The 18,857-nt window shown below is 44.8% G+C and overlaps 1 non-coding gene across 1 annotated transcript; it reads right to left on the bottom strand.

Annotated features, from left to right (window-relative positions):
* Positions 1 to 8,378: 8,378 nt before the first annotated feature.
* On the bottom strand, positions 8,379 to 8,494 carry LOC139037611 (U5 spliceosomal RNA). The gene has a single exon (XR_011490486.1). It is a non-coding gene; the product is annotated as a U5 spliceosomal RNA (small nuclear RNA).
* Between the last annotated feature and the right edge of the window lie 10,363 nt (positions 8,495 to 18,857).

Raw genomic sequence — 18,857 nt, 5'->3', positions numbered from 1 at the left:
GGTGTATTTTGGAAATAACTGCTTGTGTATTTGCTCAGAGCTGCACAAATTTCTTCTATGCAGGGATGCTTTGTTTTCTAATCCAAAAGTCTCTCTGTTCAGGACTTTAGGTTCAACGGTACTTGCCTCAGCATTCTTGCCTGGAGAATGCCATGGACAGAGTAGCCTGGCAGCCTACAGTCCATGGGGTCGCAAAGAGTCAGACACAACAGTGTGACTGAGCACGCATACACACCTCCAATCCCGTTTATCTGCTGTGGGGCTCTCAATCCCTGTATTTGACTAAATCCCCTTAGCAGTCTTGTTGATTGGAAAGAGGTCAGGTACAGACCCTGAGCTGATGGAATGGACAGTCTAAAGGGGAGACAGATAAGAAAATGGACAATTAAACTGTGACTGGGGCTGTGAAGTATGGGGCTGGCACATCTAACCTCCACTAGAGGCTCAGGGATGGCTTCCTAAAGCATGATGGGTGTTTGTTAGGTGAATCTGTGGGATAGGATCGTCCAGGCAGTGGGCAGGGCATGGGTAAGCATACAGAAATGGGGAAGTTAAGGGAGGCAAGTGGACAGTAATACATCCATTTGTCTGGAGTATACAATCCATGAAGGGAAGAAAGTAGTGATAAACTTAGAGGGTTGGGGTTTATGAGTTCACCTCAGTTCAGTACAGTTGCCCAGCCTTGTCTGGCTCTTTGTGACCCCATGGATTGCAGCACGCCAGACTTCCCTGTCCATCACCAACTCCCGGAATTTACTCAAACTCATGTCCATCGAGCCGGTAATACCATCCAACCATCTCATCCTCTGTCATCCCCTTCTCCTCCCACCTTCAATCTTTCCCAGCATCAGGGTCTTTTCAAATGAGTCAGTTTTTCACATCAGGTGGCCAAAGTATTGGAGTTTCAGCTTCAGCATCAGTCCTTCCAATGAATATTCAGGACTGATTCCTTTAGGATGGACTGGTTGGATCTCCTTGCAGTCCAAGGGACTCTCAAGAGTCTTCTCCAACACCACAGTGCAAAAACATCAATTCTTAGGCGCTCAGCTTTCTTTATAGTCCAACTCTCACATCCATAAATGACTACTGGAAAAAACATAGCTTTGACCAGACAGACCTTTGTTGGCAAAGTAATGTCTCTACTTTTTGATATGCTGTCTAGGTTAGTCATGACTTTTCCTCCAGGGAGCAAGCGTCTTTTAATTACATGGCTGCGGTCACCATCGGCAGTGATTTTGGAGCCCAAAAAATAAAGTCTGCCACTGTTTCTATTGTTTCCTCATCTATTTGCCATGAAGTGATGGGACTGGATGCCATGATCTTAGTTTTCTGAATGTTGAGTCTTAAGCCAGCTTTTTCACTCTCCTCTTTCACTTTCATCAAGAGGCTCTTTAGTTCCTCTTTGCTTTCTGCCATAAGGGTGGTATCATCTACATATCTGAGGTTTTTGATATTTCTCCTGGCAATCTTGATTCCAGCTAGTACTTCATCCAGTCCAGCATTTCTCATGATGTACTCTGCATATAAGTTAAATAAGCAGGGTGACAATATACAGCCTTGATGTACTCCTTTCCCAATTTGGAACCAGTCTGTTGTTCCATGTCCAGTTCTAACTATTGCTTCCTGACCTGCATACAGATTTTTCAGGAGGCAGGTCAGGTGGTCTGGTATTCCAATCTCTTGTATAATTTTCCACAGTTTGTTGTGATCCACACAGTCAAAGGTTTTGGCATAGTCAATAAAGCAGAAGTAGATGTTTTTCTGGAACTCTCTTGCTTTTACAAAGATCCAGTGGATGTTGGCAATTTGATCTCTGGTTCTTCTGCCTTTTCTAAATCCAGCTTGAACATCTGGAAGTTCACGGTTCACATACTGTTGAAGCCTGACTTGGAGAATTTTGAGCATTACTTTGCTGGTATGTAAGATGAGTACAATTGTGCAGTAGTCTGTGCATTCTTTGGCATTGCACTGAAAACTGACCTTTTCCAGTTTTCCAAATTTGCTGGCATATTGAGTGCAGCACTTTCACAGCATCATCTTTTAGGGTTTGAAATAGTTCAACTGGAATTTCATCACCTCCACTAGCTTTGTTCATAGTGATGCTTCCTAAGGCCCACTTGACTTTGCATTCCAGGATGTCTGGCTCTAGGTGAGTGATCACACCATCGTGGGTATCTGGGTCTTGAAGATCTTTTTTGTATAGTTCTTCTGTGTATTCTTGCCACCTCTTCTTAATATCTTTTGCTTCTGTTAGGTCCATACCATTTCTGTCCTTTATTGTGCCCATCTTTGCATGAAATGTTCCCTTAATATCTCTAATTTTCTTGAAGAGATCTCTAATCTTTCCCATTCTATTGTTTTCCTTTACTTCTTTGCACTGATCACTGAGGAAGGCTTTCTTATCTCTCCTTGCTATTCTTTGGAACTCTGCATTCAAATGGGTATATCTTTCCTTTTCTCCTTTGCCTTTCACTTCTCTTCTTTTCACAGCTATTTGTAAGGCCTCCTCAGACAACCATTTTGCCTTTTTGCATTTCTTTTTCTTGGGGATGGTCTTGATCCCTGACAAAACGTGGTCCACTGGAGAAGGGAATGGCAAACCAAATCAGTATTCTTGCCTTGAAAACCCCATGAACAGTATGAAAAGGCAAAAAGATAAGACACTGAAAGATGAACTCCCCAGGTCGGTATGTGCCCAATATGCTACTGGAGATCAGTGGAGAACTCCAGAAAGAATGAAGAGATAAAGTCAAAGCAAAAACAACACCCAGTTGTGGATGTGACTGGTGATGGAAGTAAAGTCCGATGCTGTAAAGAGCAATATTACATAGGAAACTGGAATGTTAGGTCCATGAATCAAGGCAAATTATAAGTGGTCAAACAGGAGATGGCAAGAGTGAACATTGACATTATAGGGATCAGTGAACTAAAATGGACTGGAATGGGTGAATTTAACTCAGATGACCATTATACCTACTACTGTGGGCAAGAATCGGAGAAGGCAACGGCACCCCACTCCAGTACTCTTGCCTGGAAAATCCCATGGACAGAGGAGCCAAGTGGGCTTCAGTCCATGGAGTCGTGAAGAGCTGGACACGACTGAGCGACTTCACTTTCACGCATTGGAGAAGGAAATGTCAACGCACTCCAGTGTTCTTGCCTGGAGAATTCCCAGGGATGGGGGAGCCTGGTGGACTGCTGTCTATGGGGTCACACAGAGTCGGACACGACTGAAGTGACTTAGCAGCAGCAGCAGTTAGTAGTGGGCAAGAATCCCTTAGAAGAAATGGAGTAGCCATCATAGTCAACAAAAGAGTCCAAAATGCAGTACTTGGATGCAATCTCAAAAACAACAGAGTGATCTCTGTTCATTTCCAAGACAAACCATTCAATATCACGGTAATCCAAGTAATCCCTGATCAGTAATGCTGAAGAAGCTGAAATTGAATGGTTCTATGAAGACCTACAAGACCTTCTAGAACTAACACCCAAAAAAGATGTCCTTTTCATTATCGGGGACTGGAATGCAAAAGTAGGAAGTCAAGAAATACCTGGAGTAACAGGCAAATTTGGAGTACAGAGTGAATCAGGGCAAGACTAATAGAGTTTTGCCAAGAGACCGCACTGGTCATAGCAAACGCCCTCTTCCAACAACACAAGAGAAGACTCTACACATGGACATCACCAGATGGTCAACAATGAAATCAGACTGATTATATTCTTTGCAGCCAAAGATGGAGAAGCTCTATACAAGACCAGGAGCTGACTGTGGCTTGGATTATGAACTCCTTATTGCCAAATTCAGACTTAAGTTGAAAAAAGTAGGGAAAACTACTAGACTGTTCAAAAGAAAGAAAGAAAGTGAAGTCACTCAGCCGTGTCCGACTCTTCGTGACCCCATGGACCGCAGCCTACCAGGTTCCTCTATTCATGGGATTTTCCAGGCAAGAGTACTGAAGTGGGTTGCTATTTCCTTCTCCAGGGGATCTTCCCGACCCAGGGATCGAACCCGGGTCTCCCACATTGTAGGCAGACTCTTTACAGTCTGAGCCACCAGGGAAACTCTAGACCATTCAGGTGTGACCTAAATCAAACCCCTTATGATTATACAGTGGAAGTGAGAAATAGACTCAAGGGATTAGATCTGATAGAGTGCCTGAAGAACTACGAACAGAGATTCCTGACATTGTACACGAGGCAGAGGAGGCAGGGTTCACCTCACCGATCTGTAAAAAGCAAGGGGGTAGATGGGCTCTGGCCCTAATCCATGACAATGATAACTTTACAGGCAGTAATTCCTCCCATGGATGGATCACTTTCTCTCACCTGGTTACCATCATGACTTTAGCCAGTCTTCACAGCTTCCCTCAAAACCAAGGACAGTTCATGACCCTGTTTTACAAAAGCAGAAACTGAGACACAGTGACAGAGACTTGCCAGAAGTCACTGACAACCTTGCAGGGTTGACACACTCGCCCAGGGGCAGGTTAATTATCACCTCTGCTAGTATGTGAAGGAGAGTGCTGGAAATCAGAGCTCCCGGTTGCCTGCAAGCACCAGAGGAATCAGCATGAGGGCTGGTGGCCAGGGCAGGGTGGGCTGGGGTGGGGCTGAGCGGGGTAACGCTCCTGAGAGATGACCAAACAGACAAGAGTGAGTGGGTGAGTTCAGGAGAGAAAAGCTGTGGCTTCCCTCAAAGGAAAACTTTGAGAAAAAGCAACTAAGCAGCATCTTGGGGGATGGGCACTGGATGTGGAAAAAGTAGGGAGTGGGCTGGGAGTTAGGGGACCTGCATTCTGTCTCCGGGTCTGTCATTATCATTGTGTAACCTTCAACAAGTGAGTTAAGTGTATACACTTTAGGTTCCCACTTGTAAAATGGGTCTAATAAACCTTCCAGCTTCGGAAGACGGTTAGGAATTCCCATGAAATAAATGACTATGTGAAAGTGCTTTGATAAATAAAAAACCTTCGCCACACACAAGGGGGAATCGTTTGTATAGTGTGCCTGGGGACCAGGGAATGTAAATCAGGGCTTCTATACATGGGCTCCAGGGATAGCATTCAGGAGATCTGCAAAGCTGGATTGAAAAAAAAATTTTTTTCACTAAGTTCTAACTGAAATTCAACCTTTCCTTCCATGATTAACTTAGGCATTTGCATCATTGTCAGTAATCACAGACACATTCATGACACGCCCAGGGGTGGCAAGCATCTTGAAATATTGTTCATGTTCATTATGGACTTTGAAATTATGGTAGTCATGAAATTTGCCACTAGATCTCAGTATTTCATCTATTAATACAGAAGCATGTGTGTTACCAATCACAAATTTGTTTTAAAAAATCTATTCAAAACTTTAAAATTATGAATCATGTTTAATATACATAAGTAGACCTGATAGAATAAAGAAACTCTGTCTGCCCTGGTGGCTCAGTGGTAAAGAATCTGCCTGCAGTGCAGGAGACCCAGGTTCTATCCCTGGGTCGGGAAGATCTCCTGGAGGACATGGCAACCCACTAGAATAATCTTGCCTGGAGAATTCCACGGACAGAGGAGCCTGGCAGGCTACAGTCCATAGGTTCCACCAGAGTTGGACACAACTGAAGCGACTAAGCAGCTGTGTGCCCATCATCAAGTCTAACAACCATCAACTGATTCTCTCCCACTCACATTATTACTTTTTTCATAAATAATTTTTTTTGTGGGGCACATTTTTTGTAGTCCTATAATTTTGAAGCAAACCCAAGATATAATAATTTCATTTCATCTGTAGATATTTCTGTATGTACTTCTAAGTATAAGGAGGTTACAACAAAAACCGTAGCCACAATATGATAATCATATCCAAAATCCTCCAATAATTCCTTAAAATCATCAAAGACCCACTAAGATTAAAAAACAAAGACATCTCATAAATGTAATAAAGTTTGAATACTGTTTGTTTAAACCAGGATCCCATCAAGTTCTGCACAGTGAGATAGGTTGCTTTTAACTCTATTAACATATAAGTTTCCCCTTCTTCTCTCTCTCTTCTTGCAATTTATTTGTTGAAGAAATCTGGTGGTTTGTCCCAAACAGCTGCTTGAAGTCAGGACTTTACTGGTTGCATCCATCCCCCCCCAGCGCTGCAGAAAAGCTCCACTGTGCTCTGCTCTTCTGTTAATTGGTAGTCAGATCTAGTTTTGATCAGATTCAATTTCAATTTTTCCTGGCAAGATTACTTAATGGGAGCAGATCGCTCTTTCACCTGGGGGCATAGAGTATCTAGTTCTCTCTTTCTCTGATCTTAGCAGCTAATTGTCTAGATCTGTCTGGGCATGGCTGACTCCAGCCATGAGCCAGGAAACAGCATCTTGAAGAGGTTCCCAAGAATCAGATGGCCATTTCTCCAAGGAGACAGCTTTTTTTTTTCAAGGAGACAGCTTTTAATCGAGAGTGGTGTTTGGAGAACGTAAGCTGGGTGCTAGGAGTGCTCATTACAACAGGGTTTTTTGTTTGTTTGTTTGCCAAAGTTGAACAAGCAAGTTAAAATCCCTGTGTTAGGTAGACTCTCGGCCTTCGGAGCCCAAGAAATCACTGGCCACTAGCATTTAGTTCTGCTTGAACAGATTTGGTTGTGAGAGGAGCAGTTTGTCTAAGGGAGAGGAAAGTAAGTTATCCTCCCCAGTGGAGCAGGGCTAGACTATGGGCAGTTGCCTTAGGCTCCCTGCGCCTGGTGTTCTGGTTCTCTACAAAAGAACATCAAAAGGCCCTGGGAAGGGGTAATCCCCACAACCCTGTTCCAGCCTCAGAGAGGCTCCCTGCCCGTGACCACAGGGAGGAGCCTGGAAAGCAAAGAAATGGAGCCCAAGGAATGAACTTGAGGATGGATTCTCTCCCTCCTTTACTGGGGCAGACACAGCTGGTTTTCTTCTCCAGTATTCACTCTCTAAGATGATACCACTCTGATGGCAGAAAGTAGAGGAACTAAAGAGCCTCTTGATGAGACTGAAAGAGGAGAGTGAAAGAGCTGGCTTAAAACTCGACATTTAAAAAACTAAGGTCATGGCATCCTGTCTCATCACTTTATGGCAAATAAAAGGGGAGAAAGCAGAAGCAGGCAGATTTTCTTTTCCTGGGTTCCAAAAATCACTGCAGCCACAAAATAAAAGACGCTTGCTCCTTGGAAGGAAAGTTATGACAAACCTAGACAGTGTATTAAAAAGCAGAGACATCACTTTGCAAACAAAGTCTGTATAGTCAAAGCTATGGTTTTTCCAGTAGTCATGTATGGATGTGGGTGTTGGACCATAAAGAAGGCAGATCCTCAAAGAATTGATGCTTTCAAATTGTGAAGACTCTTCAGAGTCCCTTGGATTGCAGTGGCATCGAACTAGTCAATTCTAGAGGAAATCGTCCCTGAATATTCATTGGAAGGACTGTTGCTGAAGCTCCAATATTTTGGCCACCTGATGCAAAGAGTTGACTCATTGGAAAACACCTTGATGTTGGGAAAGACTGAGGGCAGGAGAAGAAGGGGGAACAGACAGGAGAAGATTCTATAGTACCACCAACTCAATGGACATGAATCTGAGCAAATTCCTGGGACACAGTGAACAGGGAAGCCTGGCATCCTACAGTTATGGGTGGGCGGGGGCGGGGTGTGTGTGTGTGTGTGTCACAGAGTCAGACACCATTTAGCAACTGAACAACATTCCCCCTCTCTCCTGTGCGCGTGCTAAGCCGATTGGGTCGCGTCGGACTCTTTGGGACCCTAAGGATTGCCCACCAGGTTGCTCTGTTCATGGGATTCTCCACGCAAGACTACTGGAGTGGGTTGCCAAGCCCTTCTTCAAGGGATCTTCCTGATCCAACACGTGTCTTTTAACTCTCCTGCATTAGCAGGCATGTTTATTACCGCCAGCGCAAATCTCACAAAACTCATGATTGCTTAAGGGAAAGACTACATTTCCCAACCTACCTTACAGCTAAGCAAACTGGGAACAGGAAGCTCAGTCCTGGCCAATGAGACACGTTAAAAACTCACTTCCTGCCGTGTTTTGCCAAATCTTATAAGCACCATCAAAATTCTTTCTTGACGGCTAAATTTAAACAAATAAGCTAAAAATTAGGACTTTTTTTTTTTTGAGCTAAACTATCACTTTAAAAAAACCTCCACAAGTATAGTATAGGAAAGTCAATGAGTTACATACACCTAAGCTTTTAAAATTTACTTTTAAACACACCCATATCTGTCAGTATGATTAAATAGCATCACCGACTGAGCGGTGCTGCTTTGAGACGTTTTAGACAAACACCAACTGTCACCTAACCCCCAGTAGTCCAGAGTTAAAGTTAAACACCAACAAGTTAAGTCTATTTTTTGACACCATTATTAGCCTTGCAAAAGCAAGGCCTCAAAAAATTGGGTAAAAACTCAGAATTGTTCCTCTCCACGGAAATCTTTAGTAAAAGGCGAAAGATTTATACGATCTGAAGAGAAACCAGAGTATGCCCCAACTTCGCGGCACGCATTGCTCAGGTAACTGTTACTCCTAACACAGTAATAGTGATTATTTAACTGACAGAGCCGTTCATACCTGTCTTTTCTCAGGAATTCTATGAACATATTCTCACTTTTGAGAGAAAATAATTCAAAGAAAAAAGAAGAATATAGCCATTTTTAGATTGAAAAATTGTCCTCGGTGCAGTGCATTGTGGGTATGCAAATGTACTCTCAGTCGTCACGCCCGTTTCCGGAAATTCCTTAAATAGTTCATCCCTTTGTGCGGGACAGAGACCACCACCAGAGGGCAGAGCGGAGGCGAGACTTAGAAGGTTAGAAACCTGAGCCTGATCCAGCTACAAAAACAGTTTTCGGTGTGAAGCGGGGGTGGGGTGGGGCATGCGTGCTCTGTCGTGTTCCACTCTACGACCCCGTGGATTGTACCCCGCCAGGCTCCTCTGTCTATAGAATATTTTCTTTCTGTTTATCATTTTTGCCAAGCAAAAGTATTTTTTAAATGGACCCAAATAATCAAATATAGAAAATCATACCTGGGGGAAAAGTGTACTTTATACAATGAAAGTAAAATTTGAAATCACATGAACAGCTAGCACTAGGCAATTAACTAAATTGTGGTAGGTCAATAAAATGCACCATTCTGAAACTACTAAAATGTTTTTCTCCAAAGAATATATATGAATATATTTACCATTTATTCGGTTAAAAAGAAAGATACAAAAGTATATTCCAGTTAGGTAGAAAAAAATGTGTGTGTGTATATGAAAGGCTTGAGAATAAACATTAAAATGTTAATAATAATTTATTCCCAGCGATAAGCTGCTTCTGCTGCTGCTAAGTCGCTTCAGTCGTGTCCCACTCTGTGCGACCTCAAAGACGGCAGCCCACCAGGCTTCCCCGTCCCTGGGATTCTCCAGGCAAGAACACTGGAGTGGGTTGCCATTTCCTTCTTCAACGCGTGAAAGTGAAGTCGCTCAGTCGTGTCCGACACTTCGCGATCCCATGGACTGCAGCCTACCAGGCTCCTCCACCCATGGGATTTTCCAGGCAAGAGTACTGGAGTGGGTTGCCATTGCCTTCTCCGGCGGTAAGTAAGAGTTGTTTTAATTTTATTTTATTTTTGGCTGCGCTGGATCTTCATTGCTGCTCACGGGCTTTCCCTAGTTGCAGCGAGTGGGGGGCTGCTCTTCATTGTAGTGCTCGGGCTTCTCACTGTGGTGTCTTCTCTTGTGGAACACAAGCTCTATGCTCACGGCTTCAGTACATGCAGCACGTGGGGGCTCCGTAGTTGCAACTCTGGGGCTCTGGAGTTTGGTCCTCCCTGGTGGTTCAGGCGGTAAAGAATCCGCCCGCAATGCGGGAGACCTGAGTTCGATCCTTGGGGTGGGAAGATCCCCTGGAGGAGGGCATGACAACCCACTCCAGTATTCTTGCTTGGAGAATCTTCATGGACAGAAGAGTCTGGCCGACTACAGTCCGTGGGGTTGCAAAGAGTCAAACGCGACCAAGCACAGCACAGCACAGGGCACAGGCTCAGTAGTGGTAACTCAAGGGCTTAGTTGCCCCCGCAGCAAGGGAAATCTTCTCAGACCAGGGATGCAACTGTGTCCCCTGCATTGGCAGGTGGATTCTTTACCACCGGACCACCAGGGAAGTCCAAGTTATTTTCGTAATCAGGAAAAACAAAACAAAACAAAACAAAACCCTGTTAAGGGTAGGAAACCTGCAGAGTTCAAGTCTCTGGCCTGAACCTACTGCTGCTGCTGCGGGGGAGGGGAGGCCCCCCCCCTTCCTCTGCAGCTCCACCTGTGCTTGTTGGTATGACTTTGACCCTGGACATCCAGGGGAAGGCGGCTTCCTCCCACTTCACTGTTTCCCCACTCCCTGCCCCCACCCCAGCTCCCACCTACTAACCCAGTTCACTTTCCATCACCCACACCGACAGAGCGGGTAGAACAAAAACCTCAAGGAATTTAAACCGTTTTGCCTTGGCTTGGGAGTGCATGATGTGACCCTATAGTCATTTAGTTTCCTCTTTATATTTGGTTTAGTCAGAGATAAGAGAATTCCTCTTCATTTCTCAGAAGATGGCTTAAGAGAGGGAGGGTCTAGTATTAGAAACTTGCTGCTGGGAGACTTCCCTAGTGGTCCAGTGGTTAAGAGTCTGGAATTAGCAGGAGACATGGGAGACACGGGTTTGATCCCTGGTCAATGGAACTAAGATCTCACATGTCTCGGGACTCTGCAGCTACTGAGCCCACATGCCACAGCTAGAGAGAGGCCCGGATGCTGCAATGATCCTGAGTGCCATGACCAAGAGTCGATTCAGTAAAATAAGTAAATATTAGAAAAAAAAAGAAATTTGCTGCTGGTAACTTCCCACCCTCAGATTAAGAGAGAATGAGCTGACACTTGGATGACCAGGTGAGTGTTAATTATCCTGAGTTCTTTTAACTCTTTTAATCCTTAAACTAACCCTACAAGTTTGGTACTATCAGTACCATCCTCACCTTACAAACGAGCAACCAGGCAGACAGTGGTGAAAGCCCACAGGTGGTAAGTAGCAGAGCTGGATGTGAATCCAGGAGACTCCCAGAGTCCATCCCCTAACCATGACACTACCCACCCTCAGTCATAACCTACAGATTCCCATTTATTGAGCCGCTCCCATGGCGCATGTCCTTTCCTTTCTTCTCACAACTTAATGGGATAAATGCTACCATCATTAGGGATTTGCAGATGAGGAAATGCCACTTGGTCAGGGCCGTCACCTTGGATATAGTCCTGGATCCATGACCTTTGCTGATTCTCATGTGGGCTCCTGACTTTTCCGTATATCCGTGCCCTCCCTGGAAAATACTATAAAATCATTAGCTTCTCCTTCCACTGCTGGCTCCCTGGCCCCATTGATGTATCCAGCAGCCCATCCTGGGCATTTCAGTGATGCTTTCCATCCCCAGCTGCCTCCTGTTCATCCCTGGAGCCAGTTAGATGTGGATTCTGACCATCTGTGTAGTTTCTCCAGTGACCTTTGTGGGGGCTGTCATCTTGAAACTGAGGACTTGAAGAATAGCTTGGGCCAATGGCAGCCGTGAACCAGGCCACTGGGGCCTCTGTCCTGCAGGCCTGTTCTCTGAGCCTTGCTGATCTGCTTCCTCCAAGCAGAGCAGATCCTCTGCTGCTGGGACCTCCTGGGTGATGCTGAGCCCTGATTCTGGGCAGGTTGATGCCCAGAGGATGGAGGCCCTCTGCCAGGTGGAGATGGGAGGGTGTGTGCCCACCATGTCTGGGGTGGGGAAAAATCAGACTTAGTCTGTGAGCAACACGTGGTTATGGCAGCAGGGACTGTCTCCCTGCACCCCCCACCCACCCCTGCCAATGTGCCCTTGGCTCCTGACAACTCCGAGCCTAACTTGCCTTTCTCAGGCATCATTCCTGAGCCATTTAAGCTCCTGGAAGACCCAGCAGGAACCCCTCATATTTCTGACTTGGCTGCTGTGGTGACCCTGATGTTCCTGCCCTAGGCCTGGCAGCTGCTTCCAAGGTGGGGAGAAACCCAGGTACCACAGTACCACCCACTTTGACTATACTTTGGCAGTTTCTGAGCAATTTCAGTCTTCCTGGAGGGCGAAAGCCAACCCTTCCCTCCCCTGGCCCTGGTCTAGGGGCAGCCTTGCCTTCTTACTGTCAGCCTGAAGGTCAGCATGCTACTGGTGGCCAGCCTCCTCGGCCCCTTCACCCCGGATGGCCGGTGGCTATCTATGTGGCCGAACCACTCTCACTCCATTTTGTCAGCTCCACCTTTTTAATAAAACCGCAGTCCCATTTCTGCAAGCCCGATCTTTGGCTTACCCACCAGGAATGCATCTAGGTCAGATAAGATCCTCACCAAGTTTAATCCTTGTCTATCTGATAGGAAACAGGAAGAATGCCTTTTACTGATGCAGATGGTTAATGGCCCTTAAGGAATAAAGGTCACGAGATCCCTGGGGGGTAGGGGTGGGGAGGGAGGAATCATCCCTCTGCAGATGTGTTTCTACTTTTAGATGTTTATTTTTATTTATTTTAGCCTTGGTTCTATTTTAGCTTTGGCCTCTTTTAATCCCCCTGTACCCATTTTGTTGGTGCAAAGTGTAGCTGCAAATGCCTCCAGATAATCTCCTGCCTGGGCGTCAGTTACCTACAATAAACATCATAATTGCTCTTTATGGAGTTGCCTGCTCCGTTTTTTCAGTCTCAAAGTTCCTCTTCAGATCAGAGGATGTTATTCAACATCCCTTTTATGGTGGGTCTACTTTTTCTTCTACTTGTGTCTTCTACATTTCCATGTTTGAGCTCATTAATTCTCTCTTCCATATGGTCTGCTTTATTTCCAATGCTTTCTAATGCTTTCTTCATCTCCAGTGCTTTCTAATGCATTCTTTTTCTCTTTTATTGAGCTCTTCAACTCCAATATTTCTGTTTGGTTCTTTTACAGCATTTCAACCTCTCTCTCTTTTCTTTTTTTTGGCCGCACCACACAACTTGTGGGATTTTAGTTCTCCAATCAGGGATTGAACTTCTCACCTGCAGTGGAAGCACAGAGTCTTAACCACTGGACTGCCAAGTGAAAGTGAAGTCGCTCAGTCCTGTCTGACACTTTGCGACCCCATGGACTGTAGCCTACCAGGCTCCTCAGTCCATGGGATTTTCCAGGCAAGAATACTGGAGTGGGGTGCCATTGCCTTCTCCAGGGGATCTTCCCGACCCAGGGATCGAACCTGGGTCTCCCGCATTGTAGGCAGACGCTTTAAGGAACCCCCATAAAGCTTTTTTAAAAATATCGTTCTAACAACGGAACAGATTAGAAATTAGAGGCCTTTCTTTTGTTTTACTGGAGAGGGAAATGGCATCCCACTCCAGTATTCTTGCCTGGAGAATCCCATGGATGGAGGAGCCTGGTAGGCTACAGTCCACGGGGTCGCAGAGTGGGACTCACTGAGCCACTTCACTTTCTTTCTTTTGTTTTACAGCAGGTGGCGCTACAGCACAAGTTGGTGGGTTTTTTGTTTGTTTTTGAGTTTTGTTAGTGCTCTCCCTCGGGCTTCCCTGGCTCAGCTGGTAAAAAATCTGCCCGCAATGCGGGAGACCTGGGTTCGATCCCTGGGTTGGGAAAATCCCCTGGAAAAGGGAAAGGCTACCCACTCCAGAATAGGCTTGGAGAATTCCATGGACTGTATAGTCCATGGGGTCGCAAACAGTCGGACACGACTGAGCGACTTTCACTCACTTCGCTCCCTCAGGTTATATTTGAGAGTCAGCACTTTCCATCCTCCACTGCCTCTGTATCCAGCGCCATCGTTATCACTGCTTGTGCCTCTAGGGGCTATTGGTGCCTTACTGCTGCTGGTGTCACTGGCATCTCTGTCTGGGACACGGGATCTGGGACACGGGATGGTGGGCATTGAGTCAGGCTCCACTGCCTTTGAAAGGGAAGGATGGGGGGAACCCAGGTTGTGGGTGCATATACCTTGTCATGCATATGTCTAGGGCTTCCCTGGTGGTTCAAAATCTGCCTGCAATACAAGATCTGCCTGTAATGGAGGAGACCTGGGTTCGATCCCTGGGTCGGGAAGACCCTCTGGAGAAGGAAATGGCAACCCACTGTAGTATTCTTGCCTGGAGAATTCCATGGACAAAGGAGCCTGGCCAGCTACAGTCCTTGGGGTCGCAAAGAGTCAGACACATCCCTTGTCATATAGTTGGGTTTAGGCTTTACCACTAGGGGTGGGGGCAGGGGACCAGAGTTATGGATACCTCTACAGCTGGAGGGATGCCATGGGAGTTGCTTCATAGGGCCAGGAGGCTGGAGTTGTGTACACCACCTCCCCTGTTGCTACTGGGTTCTCTGGGGCTGCAGATTCAGCTGTTACAACCAGGAGTCTGGGATGGCAGGTGCCACCTCTACCATTCCCCTAGTTCCACCTCCTCTGTGTGTTCCAGTCCACCCCTGTTAGATGTACAAATACGTTGAAATCTCAGGTGAGTTGGGCAGAGGTACCTCTGTTGAGCTGTGAATGTTTTACTGGTTGTACATTGAAGGGGAGAGACAAAGAGCACATCTCACTCCATCATGATGCTGATGCCACTTCTATCTTGGTCTTATTTTATACAAAAGTATAAATTCTACGAATCATAGCAAGTCCTTCCTATTTTTCCACCTTTGGTCAACTGGTAGTTTTGTCCATTTTTTAGCATGAGATGGAATACTTTACTGATAGAATCAATTTCTTTTTCCCAAGGGTTATTTCACTTGGCCCTTGATAGTAACCTTTGGAAAGCCCTGGAATATTGACAATGTGGTTGCCGAGAACGGCTTTTAATTATTTTAATTGATTTGTTAAAGGACTCAATGAGCATTTGCTGAATTGAAGTGGAACTTCTCTCAGCAGTGGCAATCACAGCCTTCCTGAAGATTAGAGTACTGAAACAACAGGAGAAGGACCTCAGAAATAGTCCCAGCTCTTCAGACAAGACACGGGATGAACCTGGACCAGAAGTTACAAGCCCTCATAGACTTAGAGGCAATGAATGTCACCTGGAGTAAGCGGGCCCCCTCTGAGAGTCGCACCCACAATTTAGGTCTAGCTGATCAAGGCTATGAAGAAAGAGGGACCTATTGTTGCTATTTCTCATTTTCCCAAAGAAGCTATAAATTTAGAATTTGATTTAAAATTTCCAGCACTTAAAAAATTTGAGAATTAATTCACAACTTAAAAGTAAGACCAGATACATCTGTAGTCAGCATTTAATCAGTGGGCTGCCAGCAGCATACGCAGTGGCATAACTGACTGAATAACAATAATGACGTTAGCTAGCATTTCTGTGCACTTGCTCTAAGCTAGGTGCTGAGAAATACTTTATGATCCTTTAATTCCCCTGCCAAACTTATGAGATAGATGGAGAGAGGTTGTTCAATATATTTTATGTCAGACAATATAAAATATAAAAATGATAAACAAATCTAGTCAGGTCCAGAATCTTACAGATCTGAGGTCCAGTCTACAAGAAGCTTAGAGGATACAGGAACAAATTAAATTTGGAGGGAGAAATACCTACCACGAGGGAAAAGTTCAGACAAATTCATGATGAGAACATTCCTTAGGACAACTGATCCAGTCCTTCAAAAATCACACACACACACACACACACACACACACACACACAGTGTTGGGGAAAAAAGCTGTTCAGATTAAAAGGGACAAAAGAACCCCCATAATGACAAAATGCAATATGAAGTTCCTTTTTATATCTTGATTTGAACTAGCTAATGATAAAAAGTCATTTTGGAGCTAACTGGGGACTTACCAGAAAAAAAAAAAACCAGAGCCTTGAAGACTCTTTAAAGTGTTGAAAGAAGAAAAACTATGAATGCAAAACTGTATAGTCAGCTAAGATATCCTTCAACTATGGGGGTGAAAAATAAAGACTATTTCAGACACACAAGAAAAGAGTTGAGAAAACTCTGTCTCCAGCAGAACTGCCCAAGATGTACTAAAGGAAGTACTTCAGACTGAAAGGAATGACTTGGAAACTGGGGTTCATGGAAGAATGCACCAGAAAAGGTAAGCATAGGGCCAAACATTAAACTATCTTTCATTACCTTAATTTGTTTAAAAGACACTTGTTTAAAACAAAACTAGAGATTTTGTTTTTTGGAGTTTGTAACATATTTAGAAGTGAAATATATAAAACTGGGAGCACAAAGGAAGAGGTTAAATGGAATTATACTGTTTTAAAGTATTTACCTTTTATCTGAAGTACTAAAATGTTAATTCTAGGTACACTCTGGAAAATCAATAATGCATAATATATTCACTAGAGCAATAAAAAGGTATAGCTAAAAAACTAGTAAAAGAAATAAAATGGAATATAAAATTATTCAATTAGACTGAAATAAGTCAAGAAAAGAGTAACAAAGAAGTAGAATAAATAGAAAACAAATAGTAAGATGCTAGACTTAAACTCAACCATATCAGTGATCACATTAAATTTAAATGAATGAAATCTTCCAAGGAAAGGCCAAAGGTTATCCAACAGGATGAAAATGGTAAGACTCAGCTTGTTGCTGCTGTAAGTAATAGATTTTAAATATAAGGACACAAATAGTTGAAACTGAAAGGATGGAAAATTATGCATTAGTAGGTATTATAAAGTTTGTATGATTGTAGTAATGTGAAGCAATGTATATTTTAGGGCATGGAATGGTATCAGAGATAAGGGAGATATTTCATAATGATAAAAGTATCATTTTATTGGGAAGGCATAACAATCCTAAATGATTATTTAATAACAGACTTTCAAAGTGCAATGAAGCATAAACCGACAGAACTAAAGGAAGAACATGAAAATCTTAGAGAATATGTTGTCTGACCCCAAGAGAATTAAATTTGAAGTCAAAACCAGTAAGTTATCTAGAAAAGCCTTAAATATTTGATAATTAAACAATATCCTTCTAAATAACTCATGGTCCAAAGAAGAAATCAAAAGGGAAATTAGGAATTATTTAGCAGTCTCAATGCTAATAAAACTAACACATCAAACGTGGGATGAAGGGCTTCCCTGGTGGCTCAGTGGTAAACAACCCCCCCTGTGAATGCAGCAGACACAGGTTTGATCCCTGGCCCAGGAAGATCCCACAGGCCATGGAGCAGCTAATGGGAGCCATGGCTCCCATGAGCCACAGATACAAGGCCTGTGCGCTAGAGCCTGGGAGTTGTAATGTAACTACCGCAGCTTGCACACCTAGAGCCCTTGCTTTTCAACAAGAGAAGCCACTGCAATGAGAAGTTGCATACCACAACTCCAGAGGAGCCCCTGCTCACCACAACTAGAGAAAGCCTGTGCAGCAGTGAAGACCCAGTGCAGTCAATACATAAATAATAATCATTAAAAAAATAATGTAACAACTATATGGCAGAGTCACCAATCAGAGCTGACACCGGCTGTGCCAGCTAGGGAATAAGACCTGGGTAGGTGCTGTTACAACCTCTATATCACAGGCAGAGTATGTGGGACTCAGAGAAGTCCAGTTACTGGTCAAGATCACACTGCAGGTCGCTGAGGAGCAGGACTGGCAGTCTGGCTCCAGAGGCTGCCTCCTGACCACTACATCATGCTTCCTCTTTTGTGGCTTGAACAGTAGAAAGTGGTCAGCAGGACTGGGTCATGGGAACCTCCATCTAGACAGAGACTAGTGTGGACACTGATACCTCTGGGTATGAACCTCCCTTCTTCGTTGGTCACAGCCATGGTCAATGAGACCCCGTGTGCAGTGTGTAGGTGCATGATTTGACACAAAGGACATACTTGAGAGATGTTAGCTGTGGGGAACAGCCTGGATCTCTTCCCTTCCCTCCCTGGAGCTGAGCTGCTTGCTTCTCCCGGTTTCCTGGGGCCAATCACCCCAGCCCCCCGCTCAGTGGATACCCTGTAGACACTCAGGCTGGGAGAGGAAAGATAGGGGAGGTTTATAATGGCAGTGGCCATAGGCTCATTAATGGTCATGACTGTTGTGAAAATTTCAGGCTGATCAGAAATAGAGTTGACATGAGTCTCCAGCTGGCCTCTCCAATCATCTCTTTGGACTTAAACAGCCAGGGCATTGTGCAGAAAATTGCTGAAAATTGCCTTGTTTCCATGATACAGCAATTTTCTAGCCTTCCTCCTAGCCTGGCCTTCAGCAGCTGACATGCCTCCATCCATCCATCTGTATTTGCAAGGTCAGGTGTATTTTGAGCGCCAGGTGCAGCTTTCTAAGTTTCTGGCAGGAGGAACCCACAGCCGTTTATAGGATCAAGTAGGTCTAATCTCCTGAGAAGCAGTCTGGCCCTGCTCCCTGCTGTCCATCGTACCCCCCCAACCAGTTTCCCCAGTGGCCAGGGACGGCGTGTTCTGGGGCTGCAGGGTCCACTAGAGATGCTGCTACTGTATCTCCAGCAGGTGGCGCTAAAGGCTCTCTGTTCACCTGGGTGACACCGGCTCTATTTGAGCTTCACTTTGGGAAGTAGCAAAGAGTTGGACATGTCTGAGCCACTGAACTGAACTTGGGAAGTAGCAGGCCTGTCAGATGTTGGGAACATAGGACAGTCGCTCCGCCCAAGGCCGGCCGACTAGGGAAACTCACAAGGGCTTCTAGGGACTTCCTGGTGGTCCAGTGGCTAAGACGCCATGCCCCCAGTGCAGGAGGCCCAGATTTGATCCCTGGTCAGGAAACAAGTTCCCACATGCCACGATTAAAAGATCCCATGTGCCGCAACACAGTCAAATAAATTAATAAAATAAAATAAATATAAAGCGAGATAGATTTTAGT

Source organism: Odocoileus virginianus, chromosome 11, assembly GCF_023699985.2.
Source record: "Odocoileus virginianus isolate 20LAN1187 ecotype Illinois chromosome 11, Ovbor_1.2, whole genome shotgun sequence".
NCBI classification, from domain to species: Eukaryota; Metazoa; Chordata; class Mammalia; order Artiodactyla; family Cervidae; genus Odocoileus; species Odocoileus virginianus.
Note: the sequence above shows the minus strand (reverse complement) of the source record. Positions and strands in the feature narration are given on the sequence as shown.